This window comes from Odocoileus virginianus, chromosome 12, assembly GCF_023699985.2.
Source record: "Odocoileus virginianus isolate 20LAN1187 ecotype Illinois chromosome 12, Ovbor_1.2, whole genome shotgun sequence".
NCBI lineage: Eukaryota > Metazoa > Chordata > Mammalia > Artiodactyla > Cervidae > Odocoileus > Odocoileus virginianus.
In genome coordinates this window covers 53,334,227-53,352,446 of record NC_069685.1, presented here as the reverse complement: position 1 = coordinate 53,352,446, position 18,220 = coordinate 53,334,227, and the positions used below count along the sequence as shown (strand labels likewise).

The 18,220-nt window shown below is 41.2% G+C and overlaps 2 protein-coding genes across 4 annotated transcripts in view; one reads left to right on the top strand and one right to left on the bottom strand.

The window, feature by feature from the left end:
* RFC5 (replication factor C subunit 5) overlaps nucleotides 1–18,220 on the top strand; it is a 43,394-nt gene that overhangs the window by 5,388 nt on the left and 19,786 nt on the right. The gene's annotated exons all lie outside the window — the stretch shown is intronic.
* KSR2 (kinase suppressor of ras 2) overlaps nucleotides 1–18,220 on the bottom strand; it is a 470,209-nt gene that overhangs the window by 442,672 nt on the left and 9,317 nt on the right. Inside the window, exon 2 of the mRNA XM_070475296.1 lies at nucleotides 6,015–6,208. The gene's annotated coding sequence lies outside the window, so the exon portion shown is untranslated. The remainder of the gene's footprint in view (nucleotides 1–6,014; nucleotides 6,209–18,220) is intronic.

The window sequence follows — 18,220 nt, the reverse complement described above, 5'->3', positions numbered from 1 at the left end:
AATGAAATGCCAGCCACTCCCCCTGTGTATGCCCAGTCTCATGAGTGATACTCCTTTGAACTCTCCTCTCTTGGCTTGGAGGTTGAAAGGGGAGAAGAAAACACCACCTACAAAGACCTCTTGGAGAAACCTCCTCTGGATAAAATCTTGACCATGTCTTATAGTAGCTGGAGGCTGATGGTTACTGATGGTCAAAAGACCGGTCTGATCACCTCATAACAGAAGGAGGAAGTACTGTTATCCACTGCCCTCACCTTCAAAGCTTTTATAGTTCTGGGTTGACAGGAAAAGTCTCATTCCACATCCTGTTGTATTAGCGATGTGTGTGTGTGTGTGTGTGTCTGACTTCTGTGACACCATGAACTGTAGTCCACCAGGTTCCTCTGTCCATGGGATTCTCCAGGCAAAAATACTGGAGTGGGTTGCTATTCCCTTCTCTGGAGGATCTTCCCAACTCAGGGATCAAATCCAGGTCTCCTGCATTGCAGGTGGATTCTTTACTATTTGAGCCACTAGGGAAGCCCATTAGTGATGACCTGCCCCCAATATTTTCTAAGTTGCATTGTGAATGCAGATGCAAATTGGAAAATGGCAGATTCAAAGGCAGAGAGGTGGTTGATGACCCTGAAACTGAAAAACAAACAAAAAAGCAACACAACTACCACTGACTTGTCCTTAAAGCAATTGCCCAGGGCATTGCTTTTTTTCTTTTTTCCTACTGATTTCTTCAAGGAGGGAGAAAAGTTCAGAAAACTAGTCCCCAGGACATGACCAAATCTTTTGTAGCTGCGAAAGGATTACTATTGTTCTGTTCTAACTCATTGATCCCCAAAACACAAATGGCTTTTAAAAAAAAACACCTTTGATGAGTGCAGGCAGAAAGTTCCTGCCTTTAACCTTGTGAAGTTTTCCCAACATAAGAAAACTGACTTGTTTCAGAGTTCTTCTCCTTTTGGCCTTTTGCCTCTTAATTTACCAACATGAGCAAAACCACCAGCTCACTCTCTTGATGGTGAGATAATTTGAGCTCATGGTAATGGACAGTTTAGTCCAGTGATTTATTGGTTTTACAAATTAAGCACCCAAATGATGCACTGTAAATTTTCAGACACAGCATCCTCAGGATAGAAAAGGATGCAGATTGTGGCTCTCTGTGGATGATGAGAGGTACACAGCTGAGGAGTATTAAAAATTTAATAAAGTGATGCCATCAACCAAGTTTGCTTACTTCTCATGCCATCTTGTCTATGAAGTTCTGCTTTAGCCCAAATGGAGACTTTGTGTGAACCAGAACAAGGCATCCACTCTGCAAGGGGACCAAGGATCACAGCTTGTATAGCAGGGCATGGCCTGAATTTCAGACTTGCCTCATTCTGGGCAACTGCAACCTGCAAGGCATCTATCTGCAGCAGCCCAGAAGAAGCTCCTGATTCCCTTCCTTTTACTGTTGTAAAATATATACAACATAAAATTCACCAGTAGTGACATTTGGTACACTCACAGTTTTGGGTGACCATCACCACTGTCCAGTTTCAGAACATTTTCCTCACCCAAAAAGGAAATCCTGTACACATTTGGCAGTCACTCCACATTTGCCCCCTTCTCCCTGCCTCAAGCAACCACTGATCTGCTTTCTTTTTCTATGGATCTACCTATTCTGGATATTCCATATAAGTGGAATCATACAATATTGTGTCTGACTTCTTTCCCTTTGCATAATGTTTTCAAGATTCACTCACTTCATAGCATGTGTCAGTACTTCATTCCTTTTTATGGCTGCATAATATTCCATTGTGTGGCTATACTGCAATTTGTTTATCTGTTATCTGTTGGGGGACAGCTGACTTTTTCTACCTTTTGGCTCTTGTGAATAGTGCTGCTGTGAACATCTTTGTAGAAGTTTTAGTTTGGATACCAGTTTTTGGTTCTTTAGGTATGTATCTAGGAGCAGAATTATCATGTGTGGTAATTCTGTTCAACTTTTTGAGAAACTGTCACTGTTTTCCATAGGGAATGCAGCATTTTACATTTCCACCAGCAATGTGTGAGAGCTCCAACTTTTCTACATCCTCCCCTCCTGACCCTTCTTGCATTGATATTATTTTATTACTGAAAAAAAAATAACCCATCGTAATGGCGTCCTTAGGAAAGTATCAACACATTCATTTCTTAGGTACCTATAATGTGCTAGGGAAATGCTACATGCATGGGATTTAAAGATTAATAAGGGACAGTGTGTTCTTCAGTTTTCTTTTAGTTGCCAAGGACAAAAACCCAACACAAACCAGTTTAGGTTAAAAAAAAAAAAAAAGTGACTGATATCACCAGGAAATGAAGGGGAAGAATCTTGCTCTGGCCTGGCACCATCCTTTTCTTTCTTTATCACTCAGCTCTGCTGCCTTCTGTTTTGGTTTTGTTTTTAGGTGGCTTTCTCTCAGGGTGTGACAAAGACAAGCACAGAGAGCTTAGCAACTTTGTGAGAAATGTAGTCCCTTTCTCCTTAGTTCCAGTGAAGTTCTAGCTCACTCCAACATAGTTCCAGCTAGTTTCAACATAAGTTGCAGGACTGAATGTGCAGGCCACAAATTCCCAAGCCAGTTACATTGGCCAAGGGAATGGGATGTGAGGATGGGCCAGGCCTGGGTAGCAGGAAGTGGCATAAAGTCTACACAAACCAAGTGGTATGAGATTAGGGGAGGACTGGTCCCCCAGAGAGAAAGAGAAATACTATTATCAGAAGTAAAGAGGGTATATTTGGTCAGACAAAAACATCAGTAACCATCCACCCTCCTTGGGAAAGTCACAGTCTAGTGAGGGGACCAGTGCAAACAAATCCTGTAATTAGAACATGCTCTGGGAAAAGAGAAAAGAGTCCTTTAGACCTGTGCAAGAGAAAGGGGTGGGACTCTGGGAAAGCTCTGTTGAGGAGGAGATTCTGAAGCCGAGATGAAAGCAGGAATGGGCCGTTTGCTGCAACATAGATGGACCTAGAGATTATCACACTAAAAGTCAGACCGAGAAAGATAAGATGTTTTATGGTATCACTTATAGGTAGAATGTAAAGTATGATACAAATGAACTTATCTGTGAAACAGAGACAGACTCACAGACATAGAGAAGACTTGCGGTTGCTGGGGTCAGGGGAAGGGAAGGGTGAATTGGGGATTTTAAGATTAACAGATGCAGACTATTATATAAAGAATGGTTAACCAACAAGGTCCTCCTGTATAGCACAGGGAACTATACTCAACATCCTATGATAAACAACAATGGGAAAGAACATGGAAAAGAACATACATCTATGTATTTATGTATGTGTATACATGCACATTTCTGAACCACTTTGCTGTACACCAGAAACTAACACACCACTGTAAATCAAGTATACTTCAATTTAAAAAAAATGTTAATAAGCAAATAAAAGAAGGCATAAATAAAACGGAATCCTCCAGGTACACACAGAAGCACTGGTTTGTGCCTGAAATCACTGGTGATTACAAACAACGACAAGGAACATATACTTGTCATGATGATTTTTAAAGTCACACTCGAAATACTTTAACTATGTGGCCTGGCCTTGAGAAGGCTCATGCTGGTGAATGAGAGAGGCCCTGTCAGCCCTTCTTCTACCTATTAGCTTCAGCAGCCTCTAGAGGGGTCTAACCACCCAGAGGGGCTTCCCGGGATGTGGAACCTTCAGTGCTAAAACTGTGACAGTACAAAGCAATCTGGGATGACTCGGTCACCCTAGAGTTAAGTTCCCAAGTCATAAGCACCTACTTGGAGTATGCTTGGAGTTGGGATCAGTGTTCCAGGAGCATATGTTGTTATGGAAGAATGAGCCCTGTGTTGAAACAAAACTTGCACACAGTTGTTCAGAGCATCACTATTCACAAGAGCCAAAAGGTGGAAACAAGCCACCTACCCACCACCTAATGAGCAGATAAACGAAACATGGTCTTTCCATACAATGGAATTTTGGTGGTGTTGGTGGTGATTTAATTGCTAAGTTGTGTCCAACTCTTTTTCAACCCCATAGACAGGCTCCTCTGTCCATGGGATTTCCCAGGTAAGAACACTGGAGTGAGTTGCCATTCCCTTCTCCAGGGGATCGTCCCAACCCAGGGACTGAACCCAAGTCTCCTACATCACTGGTGAATTCTTTACCAATGAGCCACCAGGGAAACCCACAATGGAATCTTACTTAGTCATAAAAAGGAGTGAAGCACTGACACATGCTGCAACATGTGTTGTTGGGCTAAGTCGCTTCAGTCGTGTCCGACTCTGTGCGACCCTATAGACGGCAGTCCACCAGGCCCCTCTGTCCCTGGGATTCTCCAGGCAAGAATACTGGAGTGGGTTGCCATTTCCTTCTCCAGCTACAACATGGATGGACTTGAAATTGCTACACTGAGGTAAAGAAGTCAGACACAAAAGGTCACATCTGTATGATTCTGCTTGTATGGAATACCCAGATAGGCAAATCTGAGAGACAGAAAGCAGATTGGTGGTTGCTGGGGGCTGGGGGAGGGGGAGAATGGAGAGTGTGTGCCTAACAGCTATCGGATTTCTATTTGGGATGATGAGAGAGCTCTAGAACTAGATAGAGGTGATGGTTGTTCAACACCATGAATGAACTTAATGCCACTGAATTGTATACTTTAAAAAGGATTAAAATGGTAAATTTAATGCTAAGTGTATTTTACTTCAATAAAAAGAAAAGTCCCCAAAAGGTGTATAAAGCAAAGGCAGTCCACAAAGCCAACTTTGGACTGTAGGTGAGTTTCATTTGGCTTCAGGGAGTTTTAAATTTTGGCAAACAGTTCTAGCAGGGGGGTATTTCACATAAAAATAATTCTGATGAGCAATTTATTCAGAAGAATTTGAAACCCTAGCCCTACTTTGGCTGCATCTGCACCTGGAAAGGATGGGAAGAGGGGTGGCGCAAAGGGGGTGTCCCAGTTCCCTCCAACTGCTTTCCCTCAGCCTTCACCTCCTCATTGGTGCCTGCCTGGCCCCCAGAGGCACTGAGCATGGGCCTTCTGATACTTGCACAAAACAATTAGAAGAGAGGCCGATGATAACGTCCAGAAATCAGGCACGCTACACGGTGACTTCCATTTTTATTCTTTTGTAAATGAGATATCAGTGGATCACTATTTTCCCCAAAATGCTATATGACTTTCAAAAAAATAAGGAAACATCCCCTTAAAGCAGTGACTCAATAAGCTTTAGCTGTGCATGGGAATCAGGAAACTTTTTAAAAAGTTTGAGGCCTGGGTCCTACCTCTGGAAATTCTGATTTTTTTGGTCTGGGGTGCAACCTAAGGGTTGGAATTTTTAAAAGCTCCCTAGGTAATTCAAACATGCACCTGGGGTTGAGAGAATTACTGCTTGACTGCTATCTTTTAGAGAATCACCCTTTTTTGGCCTTGGACCTTACAGATCAAATTGCACACAAGTTGAAAAATCTTTCTTTGGTTTTTACTAACATGTCTTTTGCAGCTCTCAATATCTATGCCCACAGACACAGGCTACCTTCAGCTGCCCAACAGTCATCTTGACAGATATAAGAAACATATGAGTAAATCATCTGTTTGTTTCTTTTTTTTTTTTTAAGAGGAGAGTTCACTGCTTCATTATGAAAAGGACATCTAAAGCATCTCATAAAATATAAAAGTTAGCCCCACATTTGTTTAATGGGTGTGAAGGGCTCCAGTCCACAGTGTGCTGCGGTCTGAGGAAGCCATCTGATAACGAACACATGCTGTTTCCCTGGGACCAGAGTCTTAATGGTTTGTCATGTGAATGTGTGTGCATTGTTCAAAGTGATCACCCCTTTGCAAAGTGCAACTGTGACGCAATTGCTGACATCCTGGCCATGCATTTTCCATGTGCTCCTGCTTGTAAGATCTCTTCCACCAGAGCAATTCAGCGGTGCAAAAAAAGCATCTGCTGACAGGAAAAACAAAACCTGCTCCATAGTCTGTGCATATTCAGGGCATGCTTCCTACCTTGGTACCAGAGCTTTGTGGAGGTCAGCTGTGCCTGGGTCAGAGATAAAGCCCACCACTGCCTCTAGTTCACACTGGGCTGTCTAGTCGGTAAAAGCAGAATGTGCCTCCTCTTCACACCCCACCACAGCTGTCTGCAGCTTGCCTGGTGGGCCAGCATTGGCTTCGCTTCCAGCACCAATCTGTGACTTTGGCTGGGGATGGGGGTGGGGGAAGGGTGGGGAAGAAAAATTGCATATGGTGAGTTAACAAAATTGCCCAGGTCGTCCTGGGTGAGGCTCAAGTCATCCAAAATTTGATTGCCTTCTCCTGAAAGGTACAGACCCAGAGTTCACTGAGCCCCATTTTGTACCTGAATTGGAAAAATGGAACTGAAGGTCCTTTAGAAGTCTCATCTGTGATTTTTGGACTTTCCTTTTCTTTGAAGAAATGGGGGAGGAAATTAGAAATGTTTAGCAGGACAGATCACAGGTTTTCCTCCTGTCCTGTGCTTTTTGTGCACAGAATCAGGTAAGTCAGTAACAGTTTAGTTTTCTTGGTAAACTGAGAACACCTCTTTTTTTTTTTTTTTTTATCAAAAGAAGTACAAATGTTGACTTTTAGTTTTTAAAAGACAGACCTGGCCCCCAGTTTCAATAGAAGGCAAACTGTTCTCAATGTTGAAACATTCACCTAGTCTTTGATTCATTTATGTATTCAGTCCAAATATCAATATATTTCTGATTATAAATAGTCTGATTTCCTGATACAATGGATTCTTCATCACCACAAGTAGAGCTGGGGTCCAGGAAAGGTAATAGACTACTAGAGGTGAAAATGCTGGCTTGGAGCACCATGGCCAGGTTCTAATCCCAGCTCTGCCAACCTCCTGGCCCTGTGACCTTATTCAAGGGATCTTAGCTCTCTGGATCTAGGTTTCCTCACCTGTAAAATAGGAGTAGTAACTGTCTGCCTCCTGGGGTGGTAATGAGGAGTCAATGACTCAACAGGTGCTTATAACATGGCCTGAACGTTAGTTGTAACTGCTTCTGTCCCTGGAAACACAATAGTAGCACAAAGGCAAAGAGCACTTCTGTGGCTTGGCAGATTAGCACATAGGTAGCCCTGTTACAAATCCATTAAAAAAAAAAAAAACCTGTATTGGGTTAAAATTGGAAGATCTAGTTCAGAATTTCTGCAAGTACCCCATGCTAACCAGTTACATCAAAATCCCAGGGAGTTCCCTTATGGCCTAGTGGTTGGGCTTCTGGGCTTTCTCTGCCATAGCCCAAGTTCAATCCCTAGTTGGGGAACTAAGATCCTGCAAGCCATGTGGCACAGCCAAAAAAATTTCAAAATCTCAGATCCCACCTGGGACTTACTTCGGCTCTCTGGGGTTAAAGTCCTGGGAACCTACATTTTAACAAGCATCCCATGGGGCTGTGATGTACCCTAAAGCTAGAAAAGTTTGAACAGAGTTAACAAATAGCAATACCTCTGAAGCCCAGATACTGCTGTTACAGATCCACTAAAGCAGTGTCTCCAAAATTTCACTTGAGTATTATCTTTTTTTCATTTGAGTATTATCTTTATGCATAATTTTTGCCCAATTATTTTACAATCTGACTCAGCATATAATTTTCTATGAAGTGACTTGCTATTTTTACAAAAGCAAACTTATTGTAAAAGGGAAATTTATTTCATTTGAGTAAATGAAACATAGATATCTTGCCATAATTAGATGATAACCATAAAAGTAAATACAATTTTAAAAAAGAATGTTATTAAATTATACCTACACACTGTTACCTACTGAAGCTCTGAATTTGCAGGTGCATCTTTGCTTTTTAAAGAAAACTGGCCAGGGTTAAAGAGGTGTTAGTCTTTCTATTACCATGTAGGGACATTCTCCTTGATGAAATGATTGCAAGGGATCGAGAGGGGATTAACTTCCTTGCTAGGTGATTCAGTGCCATTTAATATTGTATTTGAGCAGCCCCTGAAGTCACTTCCTAGTGAGTCATGGTGCACACTCTGTGCAGAAGTGCAATCAAGTCTTTGTCTCAAAGTTTACTGACTCTGGATTTACACACACACTTACAAAGAACAAAACAAAAACAAAAAGCCCCAGAATATTCAAGACACTGAGAGTTACGGTTCAAGTAGTCCATACGTGTATCCACATGGCTTCAGGACCCACTTCAGATGTCACTCTCAAGAATGTCAGCAGATTTGGGTTGGGATCCACTACCCACCCACCTACTATGTTTTGTGACCTTGGGCACATCTCCAGAATCCATATCCACAACTGTAAAATGAGATAAAGCCTGTTCTAGCCTAGATGACATAAAATGATGTATGAAAGCCCCTACCACAGAGGGTGATGCATGGTTGATGTTCAGTAAATGGTAGCTTTTTAAAATTACCAAGCCTTCATATTTTAAATCATTTTTGATAGAACTTTTTGTAAAAACACAATTCTACTTCCTAAATCCCATGCAACTACTTGATGACTCAGGGCTATCATTTTGAACATCTCTGTAGTCGTTTGATTGTATTGAGACATATTTTCTAACAGCTTCCCAAATTTACCCTCCTCTTTCGTCATTACATATGCAGTGGGCTGGTAACCAAGCTAAGTGACCACCAATAGAAGACTGATTACACCACAGCTAAATTACATGGGTAGACAACAACAATGCAAAAGATACTCCCAAAGCAATCACAAAAATAAAAATTTAAACACTGAGTTATTTTTTTGTCCATGTGCATAGCCAATATTAAGTACAATATTATTTAAGGTGGGTGAGGAAATGGCAAATAAGAACTTCCATATGCTGATGGTGGAAGTATAAACTGGTACAACCTTCTGGAGGGCATATACATTTGACCTAGCAATTCCATTTCTAAGACTCTATACAACAGAGTCTCTTCCATATGGGCACAAGAATGTATGTGAAAAACAAGTATTGGTGAGGATGTGGAAAAGTTGGAGCCCTGGTGCATTGCTAGTGAGAATGTAAAATGATACAACCACCATGAAAAACAGCATGGTAAAATCAAACATAGAATTACCATATAATCCAGGAATTTCACTTTGGGGCATATACCCAAAAGAATTGAAAGTAGAGACTCAAACAGATACTTGCAAATGAATGTTCATAGCAGCATCATTCACTGTGACCAAAAGGTAGAAATAACCCAAATGTCCATCAGTAGATGAAAGGATAAACAAAATGTGGTCTATTCACACAATAGAAAATTTTTCAACCTTAAAAAAAAAAGAATGCAATTCTGATACATACCACAATATCAATGAAGTTGGGAGACATTATACTCAGTGAAATAGGTCAGACATGAAAGGACAACTATTGTGTGATTCCACTTATGCTGATTAACTAGAATAGTCAAATGCATAAAGAGAGGAAGCAAAAAAAATGGTTACAGGGGCAGCAAGAGGGGGCAACGGGGAGTTACTGTTTAATGGGTACAGAGCTTCATTGGGGAAGATGAAAAGTTCTGGAGATGGATGGTGGCTGCACAACAGTGCATAAGTACTTACGCCACTTAACTGTGTACTTATGGTTAAAATGGTATATTTTATGTTAAGCATATTCTACCACAATTTTAAAAAAGAATGCAGTGCTAAGCCAAAAAGGTGTCACTTTTGAACTGATGTCCAGGGGACATTGTTCTTTTTATTTCATGTTCAAGACTATGGGTAATAGGAGGACACAGGATATTGAAAATTTGGTCTAAAAATAAGCAGAATGCTACTGAGTTTATCTTGTTTACATTCTGGATCTCCTAGTTATCGTCATTCCCATTGAAATACTATTAACAACAGAAACCAACTTTTGCACCAACCTAATAACAGAAAACCATTCACATTAAACAATGAATAATTATACAAATAATTGTTGTGATATGATGCCCTTCATAAATTTTGCAAGTCCTACTAAAGATTCAATGAGATAATATATATAAAGGGGCTAGCACAATTCCTTAGTTATTATTGTTCTTATTTTTATCTCATTTAATTCTCAAATCATTCCTATGACAGGTATTATTGACATCCCCATTCTATAGGCAAGAAAAACCAAGGCTCAGAGAAGTTAAGTGATTTGTCCAAGGTTACAAATGGCAGAGCTGAGGATAAAAAAGTGACTGTCAGACTCCAAAATCTATGTACTTCAGATGTAGAAATCAAACTTATGGTTGCCAGGGGTAAGGAGGGAGGTATAAATTAGGAGATCGGGATTGACATTTACACACCACTATATATAAACTAGATAACTAATAGGGACCTACAGTATAGCACAGAGAACTCTACTTCATATTCTGTTTGAGGGGGCATGGGTTCTATCCCAGGTTGGGGAACTAAGATCCCACAAACCTTGCAGCCAAAATGACAAAAACAAAACAAAATAATATAGTTGAAAAACAACTATATTTATTTAATTTAAAGGACCCGTCTGTTCTATTCTTCCCCATCTCAACTTTCAGGTCCTATTCCTCTTAGGCAACCACCTGCAACCTTCATATTTTTTATCCCAGTACTTATTAATGTCCTTCTAAATAAGAAACATAAACCAAAATTTCTTGATGCATCCATTTTAGAATGTTTACTGGCTCATTTATCCCCACACTAACAACATTTCCTACTTATCCTCCTCCTATCCAACATCATTACATAGCACTTCAGGAGTGGAAAATGTTTGTCTTATGTTTTTATTACAACCACATAAATACTGTTTACTACCAAACCAAGTAGATGCCTCCTTTCTTAGACAACTCTTTGCTTTTCCTAGAGTTAATAACTACCTTGCTTTTTTTCTGTGTGTGTCTCTGGTTTTCTAACTGTTGTTTCTAAGTAATTCTCCAAGTGCTCTGACATCTCCGCCATAGGCTGATCAACAAAATATTCTCTACATTCAAAGAAGCTGTTTCATCTTTTTCCTGGAGACCTCTTCCCAGAATCTGTTTTCTTGCTCCAGTCTGGACAAGTTCCTCTCTGGGGCCTGCTACACCATTGTCATTTTGAATCATTTTATTGTCACTGTCCTCAGAATTTGCTTTACCTTTCACCAATTTAAAATCTCCTCTTCCCTGGAGTCTTATCTTTCGCTTTCTCACTTTACTCTGTCATTTTTTTGGGAACACATTTCCAAAAGCTTACTAGAAGAGGGTAAATGAGAGGTAATTTTTTTTTTAAGTCTCTGCATGCCTGAAAATATATTTGCTCTAAGACCTTACTCAAGGACAGCTTCCCTCATCCCTGCCTTCCTCAGTTACTAGGGGTGAGTCCCCCCAGAAAGGAAACGAACTTGGAGGAGATAGCTTTCTGCAGCTGAGGCTGACCCCAAAGAAGCTGACAGTAGAATATGTCTCCAGGTCATGCTCCCAGCAGCTGGACAGCATGTCCTTCCTTGAATAGAGTCTGGACCATCTCCAGGCCCGTCATTACCCTATGAGTCTGCTACGGCTGCTGTAACAAATTAGCATGAACATGGTGGCTATAGACAACACACATTTATTATCTTACAATTCAGAAGATTGGAAGTCCAAAAATATCTTGCTGAGCTAGTCAAGGTGTCGGCAGGGCTTTGTTCCTTCTGGCTCTAGAAAAGAATACATTTCTTTGCCTTTTCTGCCTGCAAAAACTGCCCACAATTCTTGGCTCCTGGCCCCTGGCCAGCCATCACATCCCTCTGCTTCCAATTGTCACATCTTTCTCTGACTCCTCTGCCTCCTCTTTCACTTATAAGGACTCTTGTGATTACACTGGGCCCACTGGGATAATCTGGGATAATCTCCGCATCACAGGATCCTTAACTTAATCACATCTGTGAAGTCCCTCTTGCCATGTGAGGTAACATAGTCACAGGTTATGGGGATGGAAAAGTGAACATCTTTGGGGGCCATTATCCTGCCTATCCAAGTCACCACAGAGATGAATATTCCATAGTAGCTGGTGAGATTAGCACCAAACACAGTGAACTTAATCCCTACATTTGTCTACAATAACACCTCACATGGATAGAAAGCTTACTCTGTCCCAAGTACTGTGCCAAGTGCTGGGCATGAATATTTCAATTATTTCTCTCAACCGTTCTCTGAGGTAGGCACTATTTTTACAGTCCTTATTTTGCAGATGAGGTGTGAGAGGCCCGGAAAGGTTAAGCTATTTGCCTTTGGTCAAACAACTGGTAAGTGGAAGACTCCTCATTCAAACCCAGGTCTGCCTGACTCCAAAGCTGGTGCCCTTGACTGTCTCTCTCTAATCCTTCTTTGCTTGTTGCTAATTTAGGTCTTTAGATTGCTAAACACAACTCCTTACCGTATGTGCCAGTTTAGAGTGGCACACAGCAAGGGCTCAATAAATATTTGTTGAATTTAACTCCCAAAAGAGTCATCTCTTACCAGTTTCTTCATAACTTTTAGGGCATTCCCAAATCCCATATTATCCTTCTCAAATCCAGTACACTTTTGGTTTTTGGCCATACTACATGGTATATAGGATCTTAGTGCCATGACTGAGGATCAAACCTGTGCCCACTGCAGTGAAAACACAGAGTCCTAACCACTGAACCATCAAGGAAGTCCCCCAATATACCTTTATTGGGCATTTATGTGCTTCCCACTGGAGAAATTCAATCATGAACAGAACATGTGGTTTAAGTCCAAGGGAGCCCACCTTCCAGTGAGGGTGTCATGATTGTGACCTTGGAGTAATTTTTTTTCCTGTTTAGACAATGAGCAGATTATTTGAAAACAGGAACTATCATGGTTATTGCCCCTCTCCTCAACTATCCAGGACAGAAACCAGAAGAACCAGAAGAGGAGGTTGGTAGCTCTTTCAAACTATTTTTCATATTAATACATATTTTTACTATGCACACAGGTACAGGAGCAGTTTAGGTTTTGTTTCTCTCTCTTTTTTTTTTTTCTCCAATGGGAACATGTTCTATGTATTATTCTTATGCCTGTTTTTCCATTTAGGAAGGCACAATAGATTTACTGTCAAGCTTACTTCCTCTTAACTATTTCATTCCCCTATTGATGTTCATCAAAACTGTTTTCAGTTGCCCACCTCCACCCTTAAACTTGCAGGATAGGAACTTCCTTTTGCAGCTCAGTCCTGGTTACAACCTTGAGGAACGATAGGTAATAGCTTTTACTAAACCATTTGGCACCTCATCCCCAGAATGGTCCTTTCAAAGCATGAGTTTAATGATCTCTTCTCTCCCAAACTTCCCAAGGCCCTGCAGGATAAATCTACATCCCAACTGACTGGCCTAACATGAAAATTTTTCAGAATCTGGCCCCTAGACCAGAATCAGCCTTGAGTGGTAACAGTCTACACACACATTCCACACCTGCATGGGCTTTCTTCATTCCACCTTAGTGGTCTTCTTGCAGACTCTTCACTGCACCAGCCTGTCTGGGATCCAGTTAAAGTTTATTCATTCTTCAGTCTCTGCTGATACATCATTTCCTTAGGGTCCTCTTCGGCCCCTCCCAGCCTGGGTCTCCCTTTCCTTTCACCCCGGGCAGGTGCTTCACACTAGTGATTAACTTCTCAGCAGCTGTGCTGTCTGCTCTTCTCTCTCATTACTGTAGAGTCCATCTTTTTTTACCTGCTGTATTCCCAGGACATAGCATAGTTGGTGGCCCACTGCAGGTGTCAATAAATGTTTGCTGAATGGGTGATGATGAATGACTCATGGGGAAATTTTACTGCTTCTAGTTAATACACAAACACGCAGGTACAGTCTCATGTTGAATATTTGCTTCCACTGACAGCGACAAAAGAGAAAGATAGCTTACCAAAATACAGGCATCCTACTTTCTTTTTCAAAAGTAACTTATCTATTTTAAGAGTTGTTCTTTTCTCGTGGTTTTTATTCATTTATTTGTGGCTTTAATCACTGTGATCCAACATATTTTAACGGAGTCTTTAAAAATACAATTATCTGAGGCAGTTGGGAGTTTATTTTGTTGTTTATTGTTTCTCTTGTCTCTTGCTCATGGTGAATTGTTTCCTTGTGTGGTTAGTCATTTCAAATGAGTAGATCTTTATGGGAATTCTGGACATCGAGTCTGAAGGTTTGTCCTTCCAGAGCTTGTGTTTAGCTACTTTCTTGGTTTGGGCATTCCCCATAGTATAAGTCAGAACTCCAAATCTTTGTGAAAAGGGCCTTATTGTGATAGATTCAGAGGGGACATTTCTTGCCCACTCGGGGCCCAGAATAAGACAGATAAACATTCTTTTTATCACCCTATGCTGGCTGGGCAGATTTTTCTAGACCCTTCACCCCTTTGCATAAAGGTGGAGCTCTTTGAGGAGAGCTCCATGTGGAGGCCACAGTGTCAAGTCCCCCCAAACTATCTCCTCTCCGTCCTTTGGGACCTTTAAAACTCAAAATCCTTCCTCCACTATCCTCTGACTCCAGAGGATTATTCCTATTTTCTGCCTTTAAAAGGGTGTTTGTTATATTTTTACCTCGATTTCTATCAAATGTGGGGAAGTTTTTAGATTGTCTAGTCCAGAATATTGCCAAAAATGGAAACCCAGTGGACTAGTTTTCAGATCTTTCCCTAATTCTGCATGCATGAGTCTTATTTTTTAAAGTCACTTTGTTCTCTTATTTTCTATAGATTTACCACTTCTCTCCTAGTCTCTTACAAGTTACATTACAGAACAAAATGCCTTATGCTAATAAATTCTCATGTATAAACTATTCTTTTTTTCCCTTAGTATTTGGCTCGTATTATTGGCTCTTTTTCAGTCCCTTTTCTATCTTTATTTTGTAATTTCCTAGTGAACAGGCACCAAATATACTTAGTATTTGCTCTATATGTCACCTGCTCATTTAAATGCTCTTCTCTCTTTTTTAAAGACTAATTATTTATTTTTGGCTACACTGGGTCTTTATTGCTTTGCACAGACTTTCTCTAGTTTTGGCGAGCAGGGGCTCCTCTTCCACTGTAAGAGCTTCTCATTGTGGTGACTTCTCTTGTTGTGGAGTTCAGGCTCTAGGCATGCAGGCTTCAGAAACTGCAGCACTGGGGCTCAGCAGTCACAGGGTGCAGGCTCTAGGGCTCATGGGCGTCAGTAGTTGCAGCACACAGGCTCGGCAGCTTCAGCTCTCGGTTCTACAGCGCGGTTTCAGTAGTCGTGGCACAGGGGCTCAGTTGCTCCTCAGCCTGTGGATGCTTCCTGGACCAGAGACTGAACCTGTGTCCCCTGCACTGACAGGTGGATTTTTATCCACTGCACCACCAGGGAAATCCTGCTCTTCTCTTAAAAAATCAATCAATCAATCAATCTAGGGGCTTTCCTGGTAGTCCAGTGGCTCAGACTCTGTTCTCCCAATGAAGGAGGCCCAGGTTCAATCCCTGGTCTGGGAACTAGATCCCATATGCCACAACTAAGACCTCACGTACCCAAATAAATAACTAAAAATAAATAATATTTTAAAATACACCTGCTTTCTCTTCAGAAGACAGGTCATAGTTTAAAAAAAAAAATCTACCCCAATCTTGTGGATAAAACAATTTTGAGGTGGATAAATCTGCTAGCAATGTTTCCATACACACTATTGTCAAACGGCTGGCAAACTTGGTAAAACTAAATAGCTAAGTTTTTCAAAATTTAGTATTGGTAATACACAGAAAAACTGTACAAAAAAGATCTTCATGACTCAGATAATCACCATGGTGTGATCACTCACCTAGAGCCAGACATCCTGGAATGTGAAGTCAAGTGGGCCTTAGGAAGCATCACTATGAACAAAGCTAGTGGAGGTGATGGAATTCCAGTTGAGCTGTTTCAAATCCTAAAAGATGATGCTGTGAAAGTGCTGCACTCAATATGCCAGCAAATTTGGAAAACTCAGCAGTGGCCACAGGACTGGAAAAGGTCAGTTTTCATTCCAATCCCAAAGATAGACAATGCCAAAGAATGCTCAAACTACTGCACAAATGCACTCATCTCACATGCTAATAAAGTAATGCTCAAAATTCTCCAAGCCAGGCTTCAGCAATACGTGAACCGTGAACTTCCAGACGTTCAAGCTGGATTTAGAAAAGGCACAGGCACCAGAGATGAAATTGCCAACATCCGCTGGATCATCAAAAAAGCAAGAGAATTCCAGAAAAACATCTATTTCTGCTTTATTGACTATGCCAAAGCCTTTGACTGTGTGGATCACAATAAACTGTAGAAAATTCTTAAAGAGATGGGAATACCAGACCACCTGACCTGCCTCTTGAGAAATCTGTATGCAGGTCAGGAAGCAACAGTTAGAACTGGACATGGAACAACAGACTGGTTCCAAATAGGAAAACGAGTACATCAAGGCTGTGTATTATCACCCTGCTTATTTAACTTATATGCAGAATACATCATTAGAAATGCTGGGCTAGATGAAGCACAAGCTGGAATCAAGATTGCCAGGAGAAATATCAATAACCTCAGATATGCAGATGACACCACCCTTAATGGCAGAAAGTAAAGAAGAACTAAAGAGCCTCTTGGTGAAAGCGAAAGAGGAGAGTGAAAAAGTTGGCTTAAAACTCGACATTCAGAAAACTAAGATCATGGCATCTGGTCCCATCACTTCATGGCCAATAGATGGGGAAATAGTGGCAGACTTTATTTTGGGGGGCTCCAAAATCACTGCGGATGGTGACTGCATCCATGAAATTAAAAGACGCTTGCTCCTTGGAAGGAAAATTATGACCAACCTAGACAGCATATTAAGAAGCAGAGACATTACTTTGCCAACAAAGGTCTGTCTAGTCGAGGCTATGGTTTCTCCAGTAGTCATCTATTGATATGAGAGTTGGAATATAAAGAAAGTTAAGCACCAAAGAATTGATGCTTTTGAACTGTGGTGTTGGAGAAGACTCTTGAGAGTCCCTTGGACTGCAAGGAGATCAAACCAGTCCATCCTAAAGGAAATCAGTCCTGAGTGTTCATTGGAAAGACTGATGCTGAAGCTGAAACTCCAATACTTTGGCCACCTGATGTGAAGAGCTGACTTATTTGAAAAGACCCTGATGCTGGGAAAGATTGAGGGCAGGAGGAGAAGGGGACAACAGAGGATGAGATGGCTGGATGGCATCACCGACTCAATGGACATGAGTTTGTGTAAGCTCCAGGAGTTGATGATGGACAGGGCGGCCTGGCATGCTGCAGTCCATGGGGTCGCAAATAGTTGGACACGACTGAGTGACTGAGCTGAACTGAATGCAAGTCATACCTATAATTTGAACAAAAATTCTAACTTGCTTCAAACTTATTTTAGGTCTAGATAAATTACTTTTGGCCTTAGATCTAGGAATATATGCATATAAACATTCTATTTATACTGTATAAATACTGTGTACTTTATATAAAAAATATTAATATTTCCAGCCTAGGGATGCTGTAGAAGAGGGTCCAGTTTGTAATACTGTTCATTCTCACTCACAGCTTTCTTGGAACTTCTCATTTACCTAATTCCAAGTAAGATTAGATAAATATTAAAGTGACTACTTTTGTCATTGCTATAGTCATGGTTACACATTAGCTAACTTATAAATCACTCACTGTGATAGAAACTGGAGAAGGCAATGGCACCCCACTCCAGCACTCTTGCCCGGAAAATCCCACGGAGGGAGGAGCCTGGTAGGCTGCAGTCCATGGGGTCTCGAAGAGTTGGACATGACTGAGTGACTTCACTTTCACTTTTCACTTTCATGCACTGGAGAAGGAAATGGTGACCCACTCCAGTGTTCTTGCCTGGAGAATCCCAGCGATAGCGGAGCCTGGTGGGCTGCCGTCTATGGGGTCACACAGAGTCAGACACGACTGAAGCAACTTGGCAGCAGCAGCAGCAGCAAGACAGAATCAACAGGAACTGAACGAGTTTATAAGCACAATCACAAAACTTTTTCAAAAGGGCTTTTAAGAAATTCTCTTAGCTATGTCAGCTTTGGTTAGTGAATATTCTACCTAGCTTTTGTTCGTAGCCTCCAAGAAAGTTTTAAGAGTTGGTAAATTTGTTTGAAGAAGTTTGGAGAACTGTTACTGTGCTGGTTATCTTTTACTGGATGACAGACCATACCTGATGCAATGGCTAAAAATAAGTCATTTAATTTGTTCCTGAACCTGTAGGTCAGGAACTCCAGCAGGACCCAGAGGGGCAGTTCATCTTGTTCCACATGGTGTCAGCTGG